Here is a 15817-nt window from a genome sequence, read left to right as displayed (position 1 = left end):
GATAAGCACTTTAAAAACTAACTTTTTTTTTTCTTCTTTTTTGAGATGGAGTTTTGCTCTTGTTGCATAGGCTGGAGTGCAACGATGCAATCTCAGCTCACGCAACCTCAGGCTCACTGCAACCTCCACCTTCCAGGTTCAAGTGATTCTCCTGCCTCAGTCTCCCAAATAGCTTGGATTACAAGCGTGTGCCACCATGCACGGCTAATTTTGTATTTCTAGTGGAGACGGGGTTTCACCATGTTGGTCAGGCTGGTCTTGAACCCCTGACCTCAAGTGATCCACCCACCTCGGCCTCCCAAAGTGCTGGGATTATAGGCGTGAGCCACTGTGCCTGGCCTAAAAACAAACTTTTTAAATTGATGTGTACTGTTTACACAGAAAAGTGTGCATAGTTAGCCATGGTGGCTCACTCCTGTAATCCCAGGACTTTGAGAGGCCAAGGTGGGAGGATCACTTGAGCCCAGAAGTTCAAGCCTGGGCAACATAGAGAAACACTGTCTCTAGAAAGAAAAAAATATAAAAAATTAGTGGGGCATGGTGGTGCATGTCTGTAGACTCAGCTACTGGGGTGAGAGGGCGGGTGCTAGGGTAGGAGAATCACCTGAGCCTGGGAGATGGAGATCATGCCACTGCACTCCAGCCTGGGTGACAGAGTGAGACCTGCCTCAAAGGAAAAAAAGAGAAGTGCACATAAGTGTGCAGCTCAAGGAATTTCCACAGAACCAGCTCTCAGATCACGAAACAGGGCATTATCAGTATTCTAGAGATCCTTTCTCAGGCCCCCTGCCAAGGCTAACTGCTATTCCAGCTTCTATTACCATAGATTACTTCGCCTGTTTTTGAACTTTGTATAAATAAAATCACACAGTATGTACTGAAAACACCTTCAGACTTAAGAAGCCCTTTCATAGATGGTATCTTATTTGGTCTTCCCCAACCCCTGTGAGATTAGGTTTTCTATTGTCCCCATTTTATTGCTGAGCAAACAGAGGCTTCAGATACATGAACAAACTTGTTCAAGGCCACACAGTGAGTAGAGAGAGGGACTCTAACTCCAGCTGTCCAAGCCCTCCGGTCACCGAGCTACTTCCCACACATCAAACCAGCCTCTCCCTGTGCCCCAGTTAAGGCCACTCCTCCCCCAAAGCCCTACTTCCTCCAGGAAGCTTCCTTGGATGGCTCAGAAGAGAGCCATCAGCTCTGCCCCTACCCCCAGCCTAGACATGGGGACTTAGCATGCGGCTAACCTTGGTGCGGGTCTTATGGGAGTGTGTTGACTGCCTGCTACGGCTTCTGCAACACCCCTGCTGGTCTCTTCTCCACATGCCTCTCAGAGTCACAACACCCAGAAGACAGAGCCGCTTCTGCAGCTCTTTCCACACCCTCCCCAGTATGAATGGGGCTGGCTGGGAGTTGGGGTCGGGATGGTCACTGCATTAGGTCAGGTGGGGAGCAGGGCACATGCTCCCCTGGTTTGGTGAGAGGCTCCTGGTGAGTTCGTCTAATGAAAAGTGTGAGACCAAAGGCACTAGGGGCCGGGGGACCCCATTTCAAACCCCGATTCTTCAAGTCATATGATCTCGGGCAAGTTCCTTCCCCTCTCTGAACCTCAGTACCCTCAATTGTAAAATGAGATGGCTGGACTCAATCTGACTTGACAAAGCCATGGTACCCTGTGGCCATGTCAGACATCACAGTGAGTCCAGGGCCCCTTCCCAGGGAGCCCACACTTGGCCTCAGGCTTCTTTCGACCCAGCACTGCAGGCACCATGGATCCAATGAGAAGGGTAAGAAGGGGAAGCCTGCCCAGCAGCCTTGATCAGGGAGGTCCAGAGCCACTGGACATTCATGGTGCAGCCCCTAATGGGCTCCAGAAGCCAAGAAGACGGAAGGTGGAACAGGACCTCAGCTCACCCTGCAGACCACACGGAGCTTTGTCATCCCCACACAAAGGCGACCGCTTCCTAGGGCTCTCTGCCACCACAGCACCCAATCCTGAGCTGCCCAGTGCCCTGCCATATAACTAACTCCGCGTAAGGATAAATGCCCCCGGGATGCACGCAGCCCCTAGCTCACACTAGCTATGTCTGAAGGAGCACCCCAGGTCCAGTCCATGTTCCCAGAGCCTCTTCCTGACTCCTGGCAGCTGCAGTGCCCACAGCCTGATCCAGAAGTTAGTGCTGTCACCCCAAATGCCACCTTTGCTCTCACCAGTCACCCCAGTACAGTCCCCCTTGACCCATTAATGCCAGGCTCATCTGGGTTCGAGGAAGGGGTAAAGTGCTTGGGGCCAAGGTCCAGGAAGGCCCAAGGTTACTCTTTGTACTAGTTCAGCTCCATCGCCGGCTACACTAACCTAAGAAACCAGTCCTATCATCCACCGCAGAAATGTGTTTTGAGATCACACAACTGACTTTTCAATCCTATACACCTGCGAGTCGAAGGCGGCCCATCCAAGCTTTCCAGAGCCAAGGCTCATCCTAGTCTAGGGCTCCAGAGTCCAGGGCCTCTGCAGACAAGCAGCTCACCAAAGCAGCCGCTCATCCACTAAACGCATACTGAGCGCCCAGTGCTGTTCAGCTGTTGGGGAAAGAATGCAGAAACGGCCAGGCGTGGTGGCTCACGCCTGTAATCCCAGCACTTTGGGAGGGCAAGGCGGGTGGATCATGAGGTCAGGAGACTGAGCCCATCCTGGTTAACATGATGAAACCCCCGTCTCTACTAAAATACAAAAAATTAGCCGGCAAGGTGGTACATGCCAGCTACTCAGGAGGCTGAGGCAGGGGAATCACTTGAACCTGGGAGGCAGAGGTTGCAGTAAGCTGAGATCATGCCACTGCACTCCAGCCTGGTGACAGAGCAAGGCTCCATTCAGGAAAAAAAAAAAAAGAAAGCAGAAGCAAACAGGCCCTGTGCAGTGGCGCCCGTGCCTTGTGGGGCGACAGATGATCTCTGATGACCTACCCAAAGCATCCAAGGTGGCCTGATCTTCCTTTACCAGCCCCACCCTGATCATCTCCCAGCTGGGCTGCTCAGGTTCTTCCCCTGCTGGGAGGTGAAAGTTCCTTAGAAAGGCACTGGCCACACGGAGAAGCAGTGGCTAAAGAGGCGAAGGTAGACCCAGGCAACACTGACCCACAAAGCCCAGGTTCAGCTGTGTGACCTTGTGCCAGTGTCTCAGGTTTTCTGGGCATCTGTGTTCTCCCTTGTCCAATGGGAATAATAAGACCTGCCATGGAGGGCTGGTGTGAGGACCTGCAGTAATGCAGGATGGCAACTGGAGAAGCAGGGAGAGAAGTACCCACATTATTGGCCCAGGAATACAGGACAAAAGTCAGCTCCTCCTCCACCCTAGAGCCCAAGGTCAAGCTCTTGGCATTCCCCTTCCCACTCCCCTCTCCAAAGGAGGTGAGGGGAAGAGAGAGTCCAGCAGCTGCCACCCCGCAGCTCCGCGCAGGAGAAATGCACTTTCTCAGCTGACTTCCGCTACTCAGACAGCCTGACTGCTTTGTTTACTGCCAATTTGCACCCCACCTGGCAGATCTCATGTTCCGGCCTATTTACTCTGGACTCTGGCAGGACTGTTACTTTTCAAAGGAGAGTCGGCTGGTGCTATTTTAGCACAAATGAACTGGTGAGCTTCCTCCCTCTAGTTGCCTACTCTGTGCTCTTAGATTTGGGTCAACTGAAATTTTGGCCCCCTGATGGGGTGTCTGCATCCCCACCCAGCCTCCTAGGAGCAGCAGAGGAGCAAGTTTGCCTAGTCCTCAGGCTCCTGCCCCCAGGACCCCACCACCAATCTGGCATCTGACAGATTCGGCAGGTGTCTGTGCACACATTTGTAAGGGTCCAGCCTTGGGATGGGCCCGCCTCTGCTCTGTGGCTGTGCCTGGCACATAGGAGGCACTCTGGAAACATGTGCTAAAGAACAGATGTGTGACAACCCCTCAGCGCAGCCCTGTGGCCAAGGATCTATCTCCCTCATGAGGCAGGTCCCAGAGCCTTGGACATTTCTCTAGGCCCCCCAGGCCAGGGGATTTCATTTTGGGAAAGAGTCTTGGAAACTCAGGTAGGAAGAGAAAGTTGGCTTTGCTTCTTGTTCATTAGGTAGCTTCACATTCAGAAGGCTGGAATGGGGTTCCAAGGAGGGTGCAGAACAAAGACCCATGGGAGCCAGGCACAGTGGCTCACACCTGTAATCCCAGCACTTTGGGAGGCCAAGGTGGGCAGATCACCTGAGGTCAGGAGTTCGAGACTAGCCTGGCCAACATGGTGAAACCCTGTCTCTACTAAAAATACAAAAATTAGCCACGTGTGGTGGCACACACCTGTAGACCCAGCTACTCGGGAGGCTGAGGCAGGAGAATCGCTCGAACCCAGGAGGTGGAGGTTGCAGTGAGCTGAGGTCGTGCCATTGCATTCCAGCCTGGGCAACTGAGTGAGACATTGTCTCAAAAAAGAAAGAAAGAAAAAAAATGATCCATGGGAAGTCGATTTGGCTCAATCTAAGGTAAAACCTCCCAGTATGTTTAGAAATCACTTGCACTGACAGAGCACATTCCCTATGCCCAGCAGGGCACTGGGTGGTTTCGTGTTGCTCCCTCATTCACAGCCACCCAACTCGAGGATGGCCTGCCTTTGGATCACTCCAGAGCACTGCCCAGCCTGCCTCATTCATATCCCGGCTCTATTACTTGGCTCATGTGTCGTCTTGGGCAAGCTACATAACCTCTGTGGGTCTATTTCCTCATGTGTAACGCGAGACAACAAAAGTACCTACTTTACAGGGTTGGCTGGAGAATCAACTTCATACATACAAAGCATCTAGAACAGTGAATGGAAGGTGGTAAGTGCTCGATGATGTCAGCTTTCAGAAGAAGGGGAAAACGGAGAAAGAGGAGGAGAAGGTGGCAGCAGCCAAGGCGGGATAACCACCCACGGGAGATAACAGAAGCTCAGGTAGGACGTCAAATGCAATGATCTCGAGAGCCTTCAAGAATAAGATTCTAGGATTCATTTAACCTCCCTGGGCTGCATTCAGTTTTCCCAGCAGTACAACAGGCGATATCATTACCTGACAAACGCTGCTTTCTTCCGCGTGATATTCTCTGCCTTGGGAAGAACAGGTGTTCCCAGGGACCACTGCCTCTACCATCGCACAAACGAAGGCACAGGGTGGCAGACGCAGCCCTGGGCAAGGGGTGGGAGTCCTGGCAAGGGGTAGGAGTCCAATCAAACTATGTGGCTTTCAGCTAGTTACTGAAATTCCGAGAGTCTGTGACAATAATTTTAACCACCCTTCTGTCTCTCAGGTTTGTGGTCCTGTGAGCACTTTGGGGCAGAGGATACAAATCACCAAGAACCTAATAAGCCTTTGGGTATGTGACTACCATCAGAAAGTGGCATTGTGGGCCGGGTGTGGTGGCACACACCTGTAATCCCAGCACTTTTGGAGGCCAAGAGGAGGGATCACTTGAGCTCAGGAGTTTGAGTCTAGCCTGGATAACATAGTGAGACTCCATCTCTACAAAAAATCAAAATATTTGCCAGGCGTGGTGGTGCATGCTTGTAGTCCCAAGCTATGGGGACGATCAGTTGAACCCAGGAGGTTCAAGCTACAGTGAGCTGTAATCATGCCACTGCACTCCCGCTTGGGTGAGAGTGAAACTCTGTCTCAAAAAAACAACAAACAAAACAAAACAAAACAAGAAAATGGCATTGCAGCTTCAGCACAAGGGCAGAGTTGTGCTGACCTCCCACCTGGAAATAACTCTACAGGTTCTTCCGCATACCCTGTGCCCTGCCCAAACCCACCTTTGTCTTCTTTAATTCTGAAGATGCCTCTGCTGCCTCCAAAAAGAGCGATGTTCCAGTTTCCATCCCATCACCAGCCCTGCTAGGGCCATTGTTCTGTTGTGATCTTAGGAACTGAACTAGGCTGGGGGAGATGCTGTCAGGAGCAATAACGACCATGACTCGAACAATGCTACTATCGGGTTTCTTCCAAAGAGACTCCCTATCCTGCTGCTGCGGCTGAGAGTCCAAGACTCCCGTCAGATTCCACACCTTCTAATCCTCGGCTATTAACCTGGGGCAGCCAGGCCAGCCAGCCAGGCCCTTGGAGGAGGTGGTGAGTGGACACAACCGTGGTTGGTCCAGTGCGGGCAGGGCTGCTTTTAACCTCCTAGAGTCCTATCTCACCTGAGCACTACTCAGTGCTCAGACTCAGCAGCCCAGGAGAGGGTCTCATCAATGCTTGATGTCACTGCCTTCTTCCTGCCTCCACACCGGGCCCTTCCCTGGATGGCCTCCATGGTGGAAAAGAATGGCACATGATTCAGGAGGTGGCTCTTTAATCACTTCCCCAATACTGCCAGTGACCCTCTCACTCAGGGATCAAAGAAATCAGGCCAAGGGAAGGCGAGTCCCAAAATGCAGAGAGGTGCCACCGCCCGTTCTCCACGCCTGCTGATGGCTGGTCGGGCTGGGACTGGCTTGAAGGTGCTGGTTCTGGAAATGAGCATTGGCCTCCTTGCCTAAGAGATGAGGAATCAAAGTATAGAAGTAGCAGTGAGGTAGGCTGGGTGCAGTGGCTCATGCCTGTAATCCCGGCACTTTGGGAGGCTGAGGCAAGTGGATCACCTGAGGCCGGGAGCTTGAGACCAGCCTGGCCAACATGGTGAAACCCTGTCTCCACTAAAAATACAAAAATTAGCCAGGTGTGGTGGTGGGCGCCTGTAGTCTCAGCAACTCAGGAGACTGAGGCAGGAGAATTGCTTGAACCCAGGAGGCGGAGGTTGCAATGAGCCAAGATCGCGCCACTGCACTCCAGCCTGGGCGACAGAATGAGACTCCATCTCAAAAAAAAAAAAAAAAAAAAAAAAAAAAAAGCAGTAGTGAGGTAGCCAGAGGTAGAATCTCGGAATTAGGGAGGGATTAGTGCATACTTCCCATACACTTATGCACCCACAAGCATGCATGCACGCACACAAAGGATTTCCTACCAGAGCTTGAAACCACACTTCCTGGGTACACATTTCAACCCTGCTTCTTACCAGCTATGGGACTTTGGGCTAATGAATCACCTACTCTGAATCTCAGCTTCCTCATCTGTAAAATGAGTATAATAAAGTTATTATCATAGTGCATTCGGGCTGCTGTAACAAAATACCATAAACTGGGTAGCTGGTAAATAATAGAAGTTTGTGTCTCACAGTTCTGGAGGCGGGAAAGGCTGAGATCAAGGTGCTGGCAGATTCAGTGTCCGGTGAGGGCTTTTGGGTTCACAGATGGGGCCTCCTCACTGTGTGCTCACATGGTGGGAGGGGTGAGGGGGCTTTGCGGGTTCTCTTTTAAAGGGCATAATCCCATTCATGAGGGCTCAGCTCCATGATTTAATCACCTCCCAAATGCCCCACCTCCTAATACTATCACTTTGGGGGCTAAGATTTCAACATGAATTCTGGGGGAACACCAACATTCAGTTCATAGCAGTTATCAGGAAGATTAAGATAATATATGGAAAGCACTTTGAATTGTACTTGGCACATAATAATTATTGAATAATTATTAGCTATGATTATTGTCATCATTGTCAAATTCACACCTATGTGTCAGCCTAGTGTTAGAGACAAAAGCACAAGGCCCTATCGGTGCCCCTAAGGAGCCCACTGTCTAGTGCCTTAAAGAATCAAAATCATCCGCCTGCTTAGTTCTAGTCCGATTTTGTTTGGATGCTGCAATTGGACCAAACAATTTGTGGAAGCCTCTCGTTTCCAGCCCTCTCGCTCCTGCATGGAGGGCCACAAGACCCAGCAAAAGACACAGGCTAAGCCAGGCACAGTGGCTCATGCCTGTAAAGCCAGCACTTTGGAGGCTGAGGCCGGCGGATCACCTGAGGTCAGGAGTTTGAGACCAGCCTGGTCAATGGTGAAACCCAGTATCTACTAAAAATACAAAAAATTAGCCGGGGGTGGTGATGGGTGCCTGTAATCCCAGCTACTCAGGAGGCTGAGGCAGGAGAATCACTTGAACCCAGGAGGTGGAGGTTGCAGTGAGCCATTGCACTCCAGCCTGGGCGACAGAGCCAGACTCCATCTCAAAAAAAATTTTTTAAATTTTAGCCGGGCGTGGTGGCGGGCGCCTGTAGTCCCAACTACTCGGGAGGTTGAGGCAGGAGAATGGCGCGAACCCGGCAGGTGGAGCTTGCAGTGAGCCAAAATCGTGCCACTGCACTCCAGCCTGGGCGACAGAGCGAGACTCCGTCTCAAAAAAAATAATAATTAAAAAAATTTTTAAAATACACACGCTGGGAAGCCTGGAGGCCTGGGCTTACACTCCAGCTCTGCCACTTCCCTGCTACACTGCGTGGACAAGTGACTTAAACACCCTGGGCTTTGGGCCCCTCATCTCTCTGGGGCTTGGACTAAACCCACTATAGACTTTTCTAATTAAAAAAAAAAAAAAGTACAATAGCTTTGCTGCTCCCAAATCCCCATCCTTTCACCAGCCGTGCTACAGACACTATTCTGTAGAGTCTTAGGAACTGGACTGGGCTAGGAGAGACGCTATGAGGAGGCAACACGGTAATAACGACTGATAACGACTGCTGCCACAGACGGCTGCTCAGCACAGCTGCCGAGAGGCACGGAGGCCAGGGTGGGCTCGCACAGCTTTGTGCCCAAAGTTGCACTGCTGGAACTGGAGGAGCTGGGATTTGTCCTATGTATCTGACCTGAAAGTGGCCAGGCCAACCACTGCACCACACAGCCTCAGGGGGAGCAACGGAGGTTCCCACCCAGACTACCCCAGCAGGGAGGGAGACACAGGGAGTGCCCTTCACTCACTCCTGGAACACAACCTCCCTTCTCAGCAGCCTCCCCAGGCCAGAGAACAGGGAGAGGGGAAACCAACCAACACCGGCTTCCCCTGCCTCCAGATGTGCCCTATCTTCCACGCCTTCCTAAACTTTTCTTTTTCATTAAGTGTGCCTTGCAGCCAGCCTCTCACTTACACATCTTAACCTCCTCTGGGCTATTGATTTCTCATTCCATTAAATCCTCCTCTTTAACTCTGGCCCTTAAACTCCAATTCTAAACCTGTGTCTACTCCCCAGTCACACTCCCAGGCCACCACTTCGACGACTCTGTGCTAGGGGCCAGCCCCTCCCTGCTCCCTCCTGGGGGCCTTCACAGGACTATCAACTCAACTGGGAACTCCGTGACGTAGAGTTTATTCTATGCCTTTGTTTATAGAGAGGAAACTGAGGCAGCAATCCTAGCCTGGCCTTCTATTTCCCAGCTGTCCCCTTCCCCAGATGCCCACTGTGACTCGGCACTCAGGCGTCCGCGTGCTCTCTCCCGACACCCCGCAGCACGGCACAGCTATCACCCTCACCACTCGGGTCTCCCTGCTCTCCAACTCTAGGTGGAAGTCACTCCAACTTTGGGGTCCTGCGCGTGGCCTCCCTGGGGCAAACGATGCCAGCCTCATTTTGACAACACAAGCGGGCACCAAGAGGCTGGACACTGAGGAGAGGAGAGGGTCGCACCAAGGAGCCTGGGATACCCCATTCCCAGAAGCCTAAGGCCACACAGCCCCTGCTCTTCACCCTGTAAAATGCTCTTCACCCTCCCCAGCCTCTGAATTTACCTCTGTAACAAGCGTCCATTAAACATGAGTTGAGGCCCCTTAAATGGGACAGATACTGACTTAACACCTGTTCTGTGCAAGCACTACGGATAGCTCAGTGAACAAAGTGGACGAGGCCCTGCCCGTTTGGACGGGAGCTCCACGCTTGGTCCCCGGCAGTGACAGGCACAGACGGAGGAACTTCAGGGCAGTGAATATCAGACACAAGGGTCCCGGTACCGTGGAGGGAGGGCCGCAAGGGCTGGCAGGAGGCTGGGGAGGTGAGACTGAGGCATGTGAGATGCCTTAGAGCTGGCCGCCGGCAGCACGTGCCCCAGGCCTGTTCCCACACAAGACTAGACAGCGGTTGCTGCCCAGGCAGCCACAGCCTGAGGTGAGCTCCAATGGCTCCAGGCCACTCCTCAGGCACAGCACATCCAGGCATGAACTGTCAGCTTTGCCTCAGACCTGCTTCCCCCTCCGGCTTCCCTATTCCCCTCGCATTGCCATTCCCCCTGGTCTCCAGCACGGGAAATCTCAAAGTTATCTCCGACATTTCCGGCTCCTTCATCTGCTGCATCCAATCTGTCAGCGGGCTCTGCTGTTCTTGGAAATGTCACTCAAGCTTACCCCGCTTTCGCCTCACTGTCACGGGCGCCCAGGCCCAGCCCTCAACCTGTGCTTCTGCACAGCCCTCCTCTGCCCACGAGTCTTCACCGGCTCCCCCGAGCCTGCTGCACTGACCTAAGCCTTTTCTGTTTGGTGGTCAGGGTCCTCTTGGATTCCAGCCGTTCTACCCACCCCGTCTACTGTGACACTCTGCTGCTCTGACTCCAGCCTTCTGCTGCACACGGAACTCTTTTCTCACTTGCCTCGTCCACTGTGCCCGAGCACCCAATCCTCAGATCATCCTCTCTCCCCTCATCCTGCCTGCACAGCCCCTTCCCAGCCTCCTCACTGTGAGTCTTCCTTCCCCCCTTCCTGAGCACCCCTGCCAGCTTCTGCCAGGTCTGAACGCTGGTGACAGGTGCAATCAACACACGCGCCACAGTCCCAGAGACTGAGTGTCTTGGTGTGCTATCCACCCAAACTATCACCCTTCGGGAGAGGACGGTCCTGCCCACCCCCCAACCAGGGGACTCCACAACCACCCCATCCCTGCTGGGCTCTGTGTAAATGACTTAAGTGCTCAGTTGTTTAAAGAAAACCGTGATGAATCAAAAAGGGTCTCCCTCTTGTTTTTTAAAGCAGAGAATGCCCAAGTGTAGGGGAAGAAGCTGGGGGTTCTGCCACACTCACCAGTCTGGGATGTGGGACAGAGTGTGTGTGTGACCCCCAAGGACTCCTTTCCTCATCAGTGAAAAAGGAGATGCCCACAGCTAACTCGCGGGGTAGCTGGACTGAGTGAAACAAACGGAGTACGCAGTCAATACAATGTTAAATTGATTCCTTCCTTCCTTCCCATAATTCACCCAGCCTGCAACTGTGGCGTAAGTTTTTTTGTTCATATTGGATTTGCCAAATGTAAGGCATACCCTATTTTATGTAACAGAATGTTATAATCAAGCAACAACTACATCTTATGTCCTTACTACGGACAGGGCCGATTTACTCACTCTGCTGGGTGCTGGAGAATGTGAAAAGGTGTCAGGCAAAGGCCTTGCTCCTCCAGGGATCTACCGTCTGGGTGGGGAGACAAACCAACAGACGATTACCAATACCAGGTAGGATGAGGGGACTCAGCCAGCCCATACAGAGAGAGAGCAGGAGGAGGCCACCCAGAGAATGTGCCCTCGATACCCATGCAGGTGCCCTTCACACCGGACGAGTCACACTCCTACTCACATTCCACGCTGCCAACCCTCTGAAGCAGGTGAGTTTTATCCCCGTTTTACAGGTGAGGGCAGTGAACTCAGCGTCCCCGTTTTACAGGTGAGGGCAGTGAGCTCAGAGTCGCCGTTTTACAGGTGAGGGCAGTGAACTCAGAGTCCCCGTTTTACAGGTGAGGGCAGTGAGCTCAGGGTCCCCGTTTTACAGGTGAGGGCAGTGAGCTCAGAGAGGTGAGGCAACTTGTCCGAGGTCATGCAGGGAGTGACGCGAGGACAGGAACCCAGGTCTGCCTGACACTTGGTAGCTGGAACTGGTTTCTCTTCCACCAGCACCTTGAAGGCTGGGCAAGATATCGCAAAGGGCCAGGGTGAGGACACACAGTGCCAGGGCTAGGTAGCAGGGGAAGGGGAGACAAGATCATGCCAGACACCATGTTGTGACGTAAAGTTGGGATCAGCGTGCAGAGGGCCTTCACCTCCAAGGCATCTTGGAAGGCACTGCTGCTGAGGGCTGCTGAGACAGGGTCCCCTGTGAGAAGCGCCACCCTCTGTAAGAAGACAGGCACAGCGGCAGAATGGCTGGAAACTGAGGCTGGAGGCCCACTAAGGAAGCTGTCAGGACAGTAACCCAGGGTGAACAGCCAAAGGCCCAAGTAGGGACCACGTCAGTGGGAAAGCAAAAGTCGGAGTGGACACTCGAAGTGCCCAAAAGAACTGAGTGGGCTGAGGCCTTAGGCACCAGAGAGAGGGAAGGGTGGGTGCCCCAGGCGCCCCGGCTATATGCCTAGGGGAACCCAGCTGCTCCTTCTACCAGGGGGAGGCAAGAGACAGTGCCCACTTGGGGTAGGGGGTGGTCGGTTGGGTCTAGGGGGTGGCGGGACACCCAGGCAGCCAGTCTAAGGCGGAGGAGACCACAGAGCGAAGACTCCACCAGGCCTGGGGTGGGGGTAGAAGTAGTGAGCCATCACTGGAGAGGGTGAAGGGGATGAACTGAGGAACAGGCAGGACCGAGGGTGGGTTTTCTGAGAACTGAACAGCTGAGACCTTGAAAAACAAGAGGAACTAGCCCAACAGCACTGGACTGAGCGTCCAGAGGCCTGGACCCAGCTGCGGAGCCTTGGATAAGGCATCCAGCCTCTCTGGGCCTCAGCTTCTGTTGGGTCATTAATGCCTCCTTTTAAGTTTGTCTGTAAGGAGTGATCAGACGCGTGCAGGGCTGTAGTAGAGACCAAATGAAGTAATTGTTCTGAGAGGCATCTGAAACGCTGCAGAACCCCATACACACATAAGGGATTAGTACTATGCAGAAGCACCAAGAGATTCATCCTTCCCACACACGCTCGGCACTGCCCACCCTCCCCAGACACACGAAGGCCAGCTTCCGCCTCGCTGCTCCTCTTGCTTTCTGAGCAGTCTCTCCCCCAATCCAGGGCCGGTCGCCCTGTCCTCCCTTCCATCTCTGGATGGCTGAGAACCACCTCAGAAGCAGCTGAGCTCCTCTCTGCTGGACGCCCTGACTCTCTGCAGCTGGGACCTTCTCCTAGAGTCTCGGCCTCTCTCCCGGTACTAAAGTTCCCTCTACATCCTAAGGGAAAACCAAACTGGAAATCAGACAACGAAGCTGACCAGGTTCTTGGAAGAACTTTCAGTGCTGGGGAAGACAGCAGCCACCGATCAAGATGCCCAGGTGGGGGGATGGGAAAAACACAGAAAACCAAGATCTTCTCCCAACCTCCCCTCCCGAGCACCCGCCTCTCCCGACCCGGAGGGACTGGTGTTGCCTCTGGGTTTCAGGTGGCAGGTCCAGAGCAGGACAGGGGGGTGGAGCTGGTGAGACAGGCCGGAGGCTGGTGGGCAATCCCGGGCCACAAGGAATGAACAAAATATGGAAAATTAAACAAACTCAGACACTGTAATGTGTGCATATTAGATTAACTCTCCAAGGGTCATGACCTTGAGGAACACATCCAGCCAGTGAGAAAAATAATAAACCTGATTAACGATGAAGCCTGAGCTGCAGCTTCAGCAAATAAAACCAGCATGATGATGATGACGCCCAGTGGAATTCCAGGGGCTCCCGTCCCTGGTGGGACCGAAACACAGTCGACCTCGACAAGTCCCTTGTCCCTGACCACGCAAGCACAGACACTCAGGGATTAAGGCAGGACCGGATTTGTCTCTCAGATGCCCACTACCAACCCAGGCGGCCTCTCTCCCCAGAGATACCACGCCCGCAATTTCCGGGTGCTCCTAGAAGTGTCACTACCACCCGGGTGACCCATAGGGAGTGAAAGTGAAGGTAGTTCTTTGTTCCTGGCAGGGCTCAGTCCTCCTGACCAGCCCTCAGACCTCTTGGCCTGGTCTTGACAGCTGCCCACTGCCTGGCAAAAGGGCCCAGCTGTGCCCAGAGCTCCTCTCCTCTTTCCAGACAACCCAGACCCTTGGGAGACATGCCCAGAAGAGCCACTGGAGGGAGGCAGGGAGGTGGCACCGCGTGGCATCACCAGACAACAGCACCAAGAGGAAGATGGCAGCATCAAGTACAGATGCCAAGAGCCACGCAGCCCAAGGTCCAGCCCGGGAGTGGCTCGGCCCGCATTGCCCCACCACTGCCAGGCAGACGGGCCAGAGGCGCCCGGGCCCAGCCCCCTCCGCCGCCTCCTCCCCCATCCCAAGGCCCTCAGCCAACTCTCCCCAGGCTCCAACTCCTCCCCTCACTTTGCTCAGCTCAAGGGAGCCAGGGAAAGAGACACAGGTGCTCTCAGTGCCTTGAACCCCCTGTCCCAGCTGTCGCCTGCACGCCCTCCACCCCAGCCAGGTCGGAGCGCACAGCTCTGCCAATCCTCACTGGAGAGAATCTAAATCAGCTCCCCTCCCCCTCCGCCCCAGCCCCCTCCCCCATCACGCGCCCAATGCAGGTCTCTAGAGTTTCTCCCTCACTTCCCACTCGGATGAACTAGGGTGAGACGGGTGGGCGCCCCATTCGCCCGGGGAAAGAGGGTCATTTCTGATAGGGCTCTGGTTCCACCAAGCAAGTGCAGGGTGGGCACGGTGTGCGGGGTGGGGGTGTGGTGGTGGCCCGAGTCCAGTGCAGGGGCAGGGGGCAGTCGAGGCAGATGGCAGTGAGGGAGAGGGGAGGGGGCTTGGTGGGATACCGGGCTGAGCCGGGATGGGAGGCTGTAGCGAGGAACAGCGGCTCTGGGAGAAGCGGAGGGTGACGAGGTGTAGGGTAGACGCGCCAGGCTGGGAAGGGGCTGACATCCCTGCAGGGGGCAGAGGCAGGGCTGGGAGTTGCACGGGGAGGGGGAGGACAAGAGCGGGAGGACGGCGAGTCCGGGGAAGGGATGCGGAGGGAGGGAGACGGACCGGGATGGAGACTGGAGGAACTACGGGAGCAGAGAGGTGGGGGTTCAGCGGCGAACCTGGAGACGCAGGGACCAGAGTGCCAGGGACTGGGCTGGCGGGAGGCGGGAGCGGGGAGGAGAGCGCGGGGGCGGGGGCCGGGGCAGGGGCGCGGGGCCGCGGCCCCCGAGGGCAGGAGCGGCGGAGACGTCAGAAGTCGGGGTGCGGGTGTGGGTGCGGGAGAGGCCCGCGCGGAGGGGATTCCGGGGCGCGGGGGCAGCGCAGGGAGCGGGCCGGGGGCCGCTGCCCTTACCTGGGCGGCTCCGCACTCCGGGGGCTGAGCCGGGGGCCAGGCGCTGCTGGGCCCGCCGCGGAGCTGCTGTTGGCCGTTTTTTCTCTTCCGCAGCAGCCGCGGCGGCTCCAGCCCGATCCGCCGGCAGCTGAAGGCAGTCTGTGTCCGGCTGCGAGCGAGCCCGGCGCGGGGAGCGCGGGAGGAGCGCGGCGAGGCGCGGGGCGCCGCCCGGCGGGTAGCCGGGGAACTGCGGCGGCCCCGCGCACGGCCGGCCGGGCGGGGGCGCCCCTTCGGGGCCGGGCCGGCGCCCCGCAGGCAGCCGCACGCCCCCCCCGCGTCTCTCGGAGCCTCGCCGGGGAGCCCAGGCGCGGGGGCGACGGGAACGGCGGGGGCTGCAGCGCGCAGGGCGGGCGCGGATCCGCGCGGCCGGGGGCAAACTTGCGGCTGCCCGGGGGCCGGGGCCGAGCGGGAGGCGCCCGGCTGGGGAGCGGCGCCCGGCTGGGGCGAGGGGCCAGGGGCGAGGGGCGCGGGGCGCGCGGCTAAGCGGGCGCTGCAAGGTACTTACCTCAGGTGGGGAACCCGGTGCAGCCCGCACCCTCCACCGCCCTGCGCAAAGGGGCAGCCCGCCCCGGCCCCAAGGAGTTATTAGCCCGGCCGGCTTCAGCGAGCAAGGGGCGCCTCCTGGTGGCTTTCGGGGAACAGCGCGGGGGACGAGCGTGCC

The 15817-nt window shown here is 55.6% G+C and overlaps 1 protein-coding gene across 3 annotated transcripts in view; it reads right to left on the bottom strand.

Moving 5' to 3' along the window:
• Positions 1-15258, bottom strand: part of GRIK4 (glutamate ionotropic receptor kainate type subunit 4) — a 484015-nt gene extending 468757 nt beyond the window's left edge. For all 3 annotated transcript variants that reach the window (XM_008021223.3, XM_073021797.1, XM_073021799.1), the window contains exon 1: positions 15118-15258. The gene's annotated coding sequence lies outside the window, so the exon portion shown is untranslated. The remainder of the gene's footprint in view (positions 1-15117) is intronic.
• Between the last annotated feature and the right edge of the window lie 559 nt (positions 15259-15817).

Source organism: Chlorocebus sabaeus, chromosome 1, assembly GCF_047675955.1.
Source record: "Chlorocebus sabaeus isolate Y175 chromosome 1, mChlSab1.0.hap1, whole genome shotgun sequence".
NCBI classification, from domain to species: Eukaryota; Metazoa; Chordata; class Mammalia; order Primates; family Cercopithecidae; genus Chlorocebus; species Chlorocebus sabaeus.
This window is presented reverse-complemented; position numbering and strand designations above follow the sequence as displayed.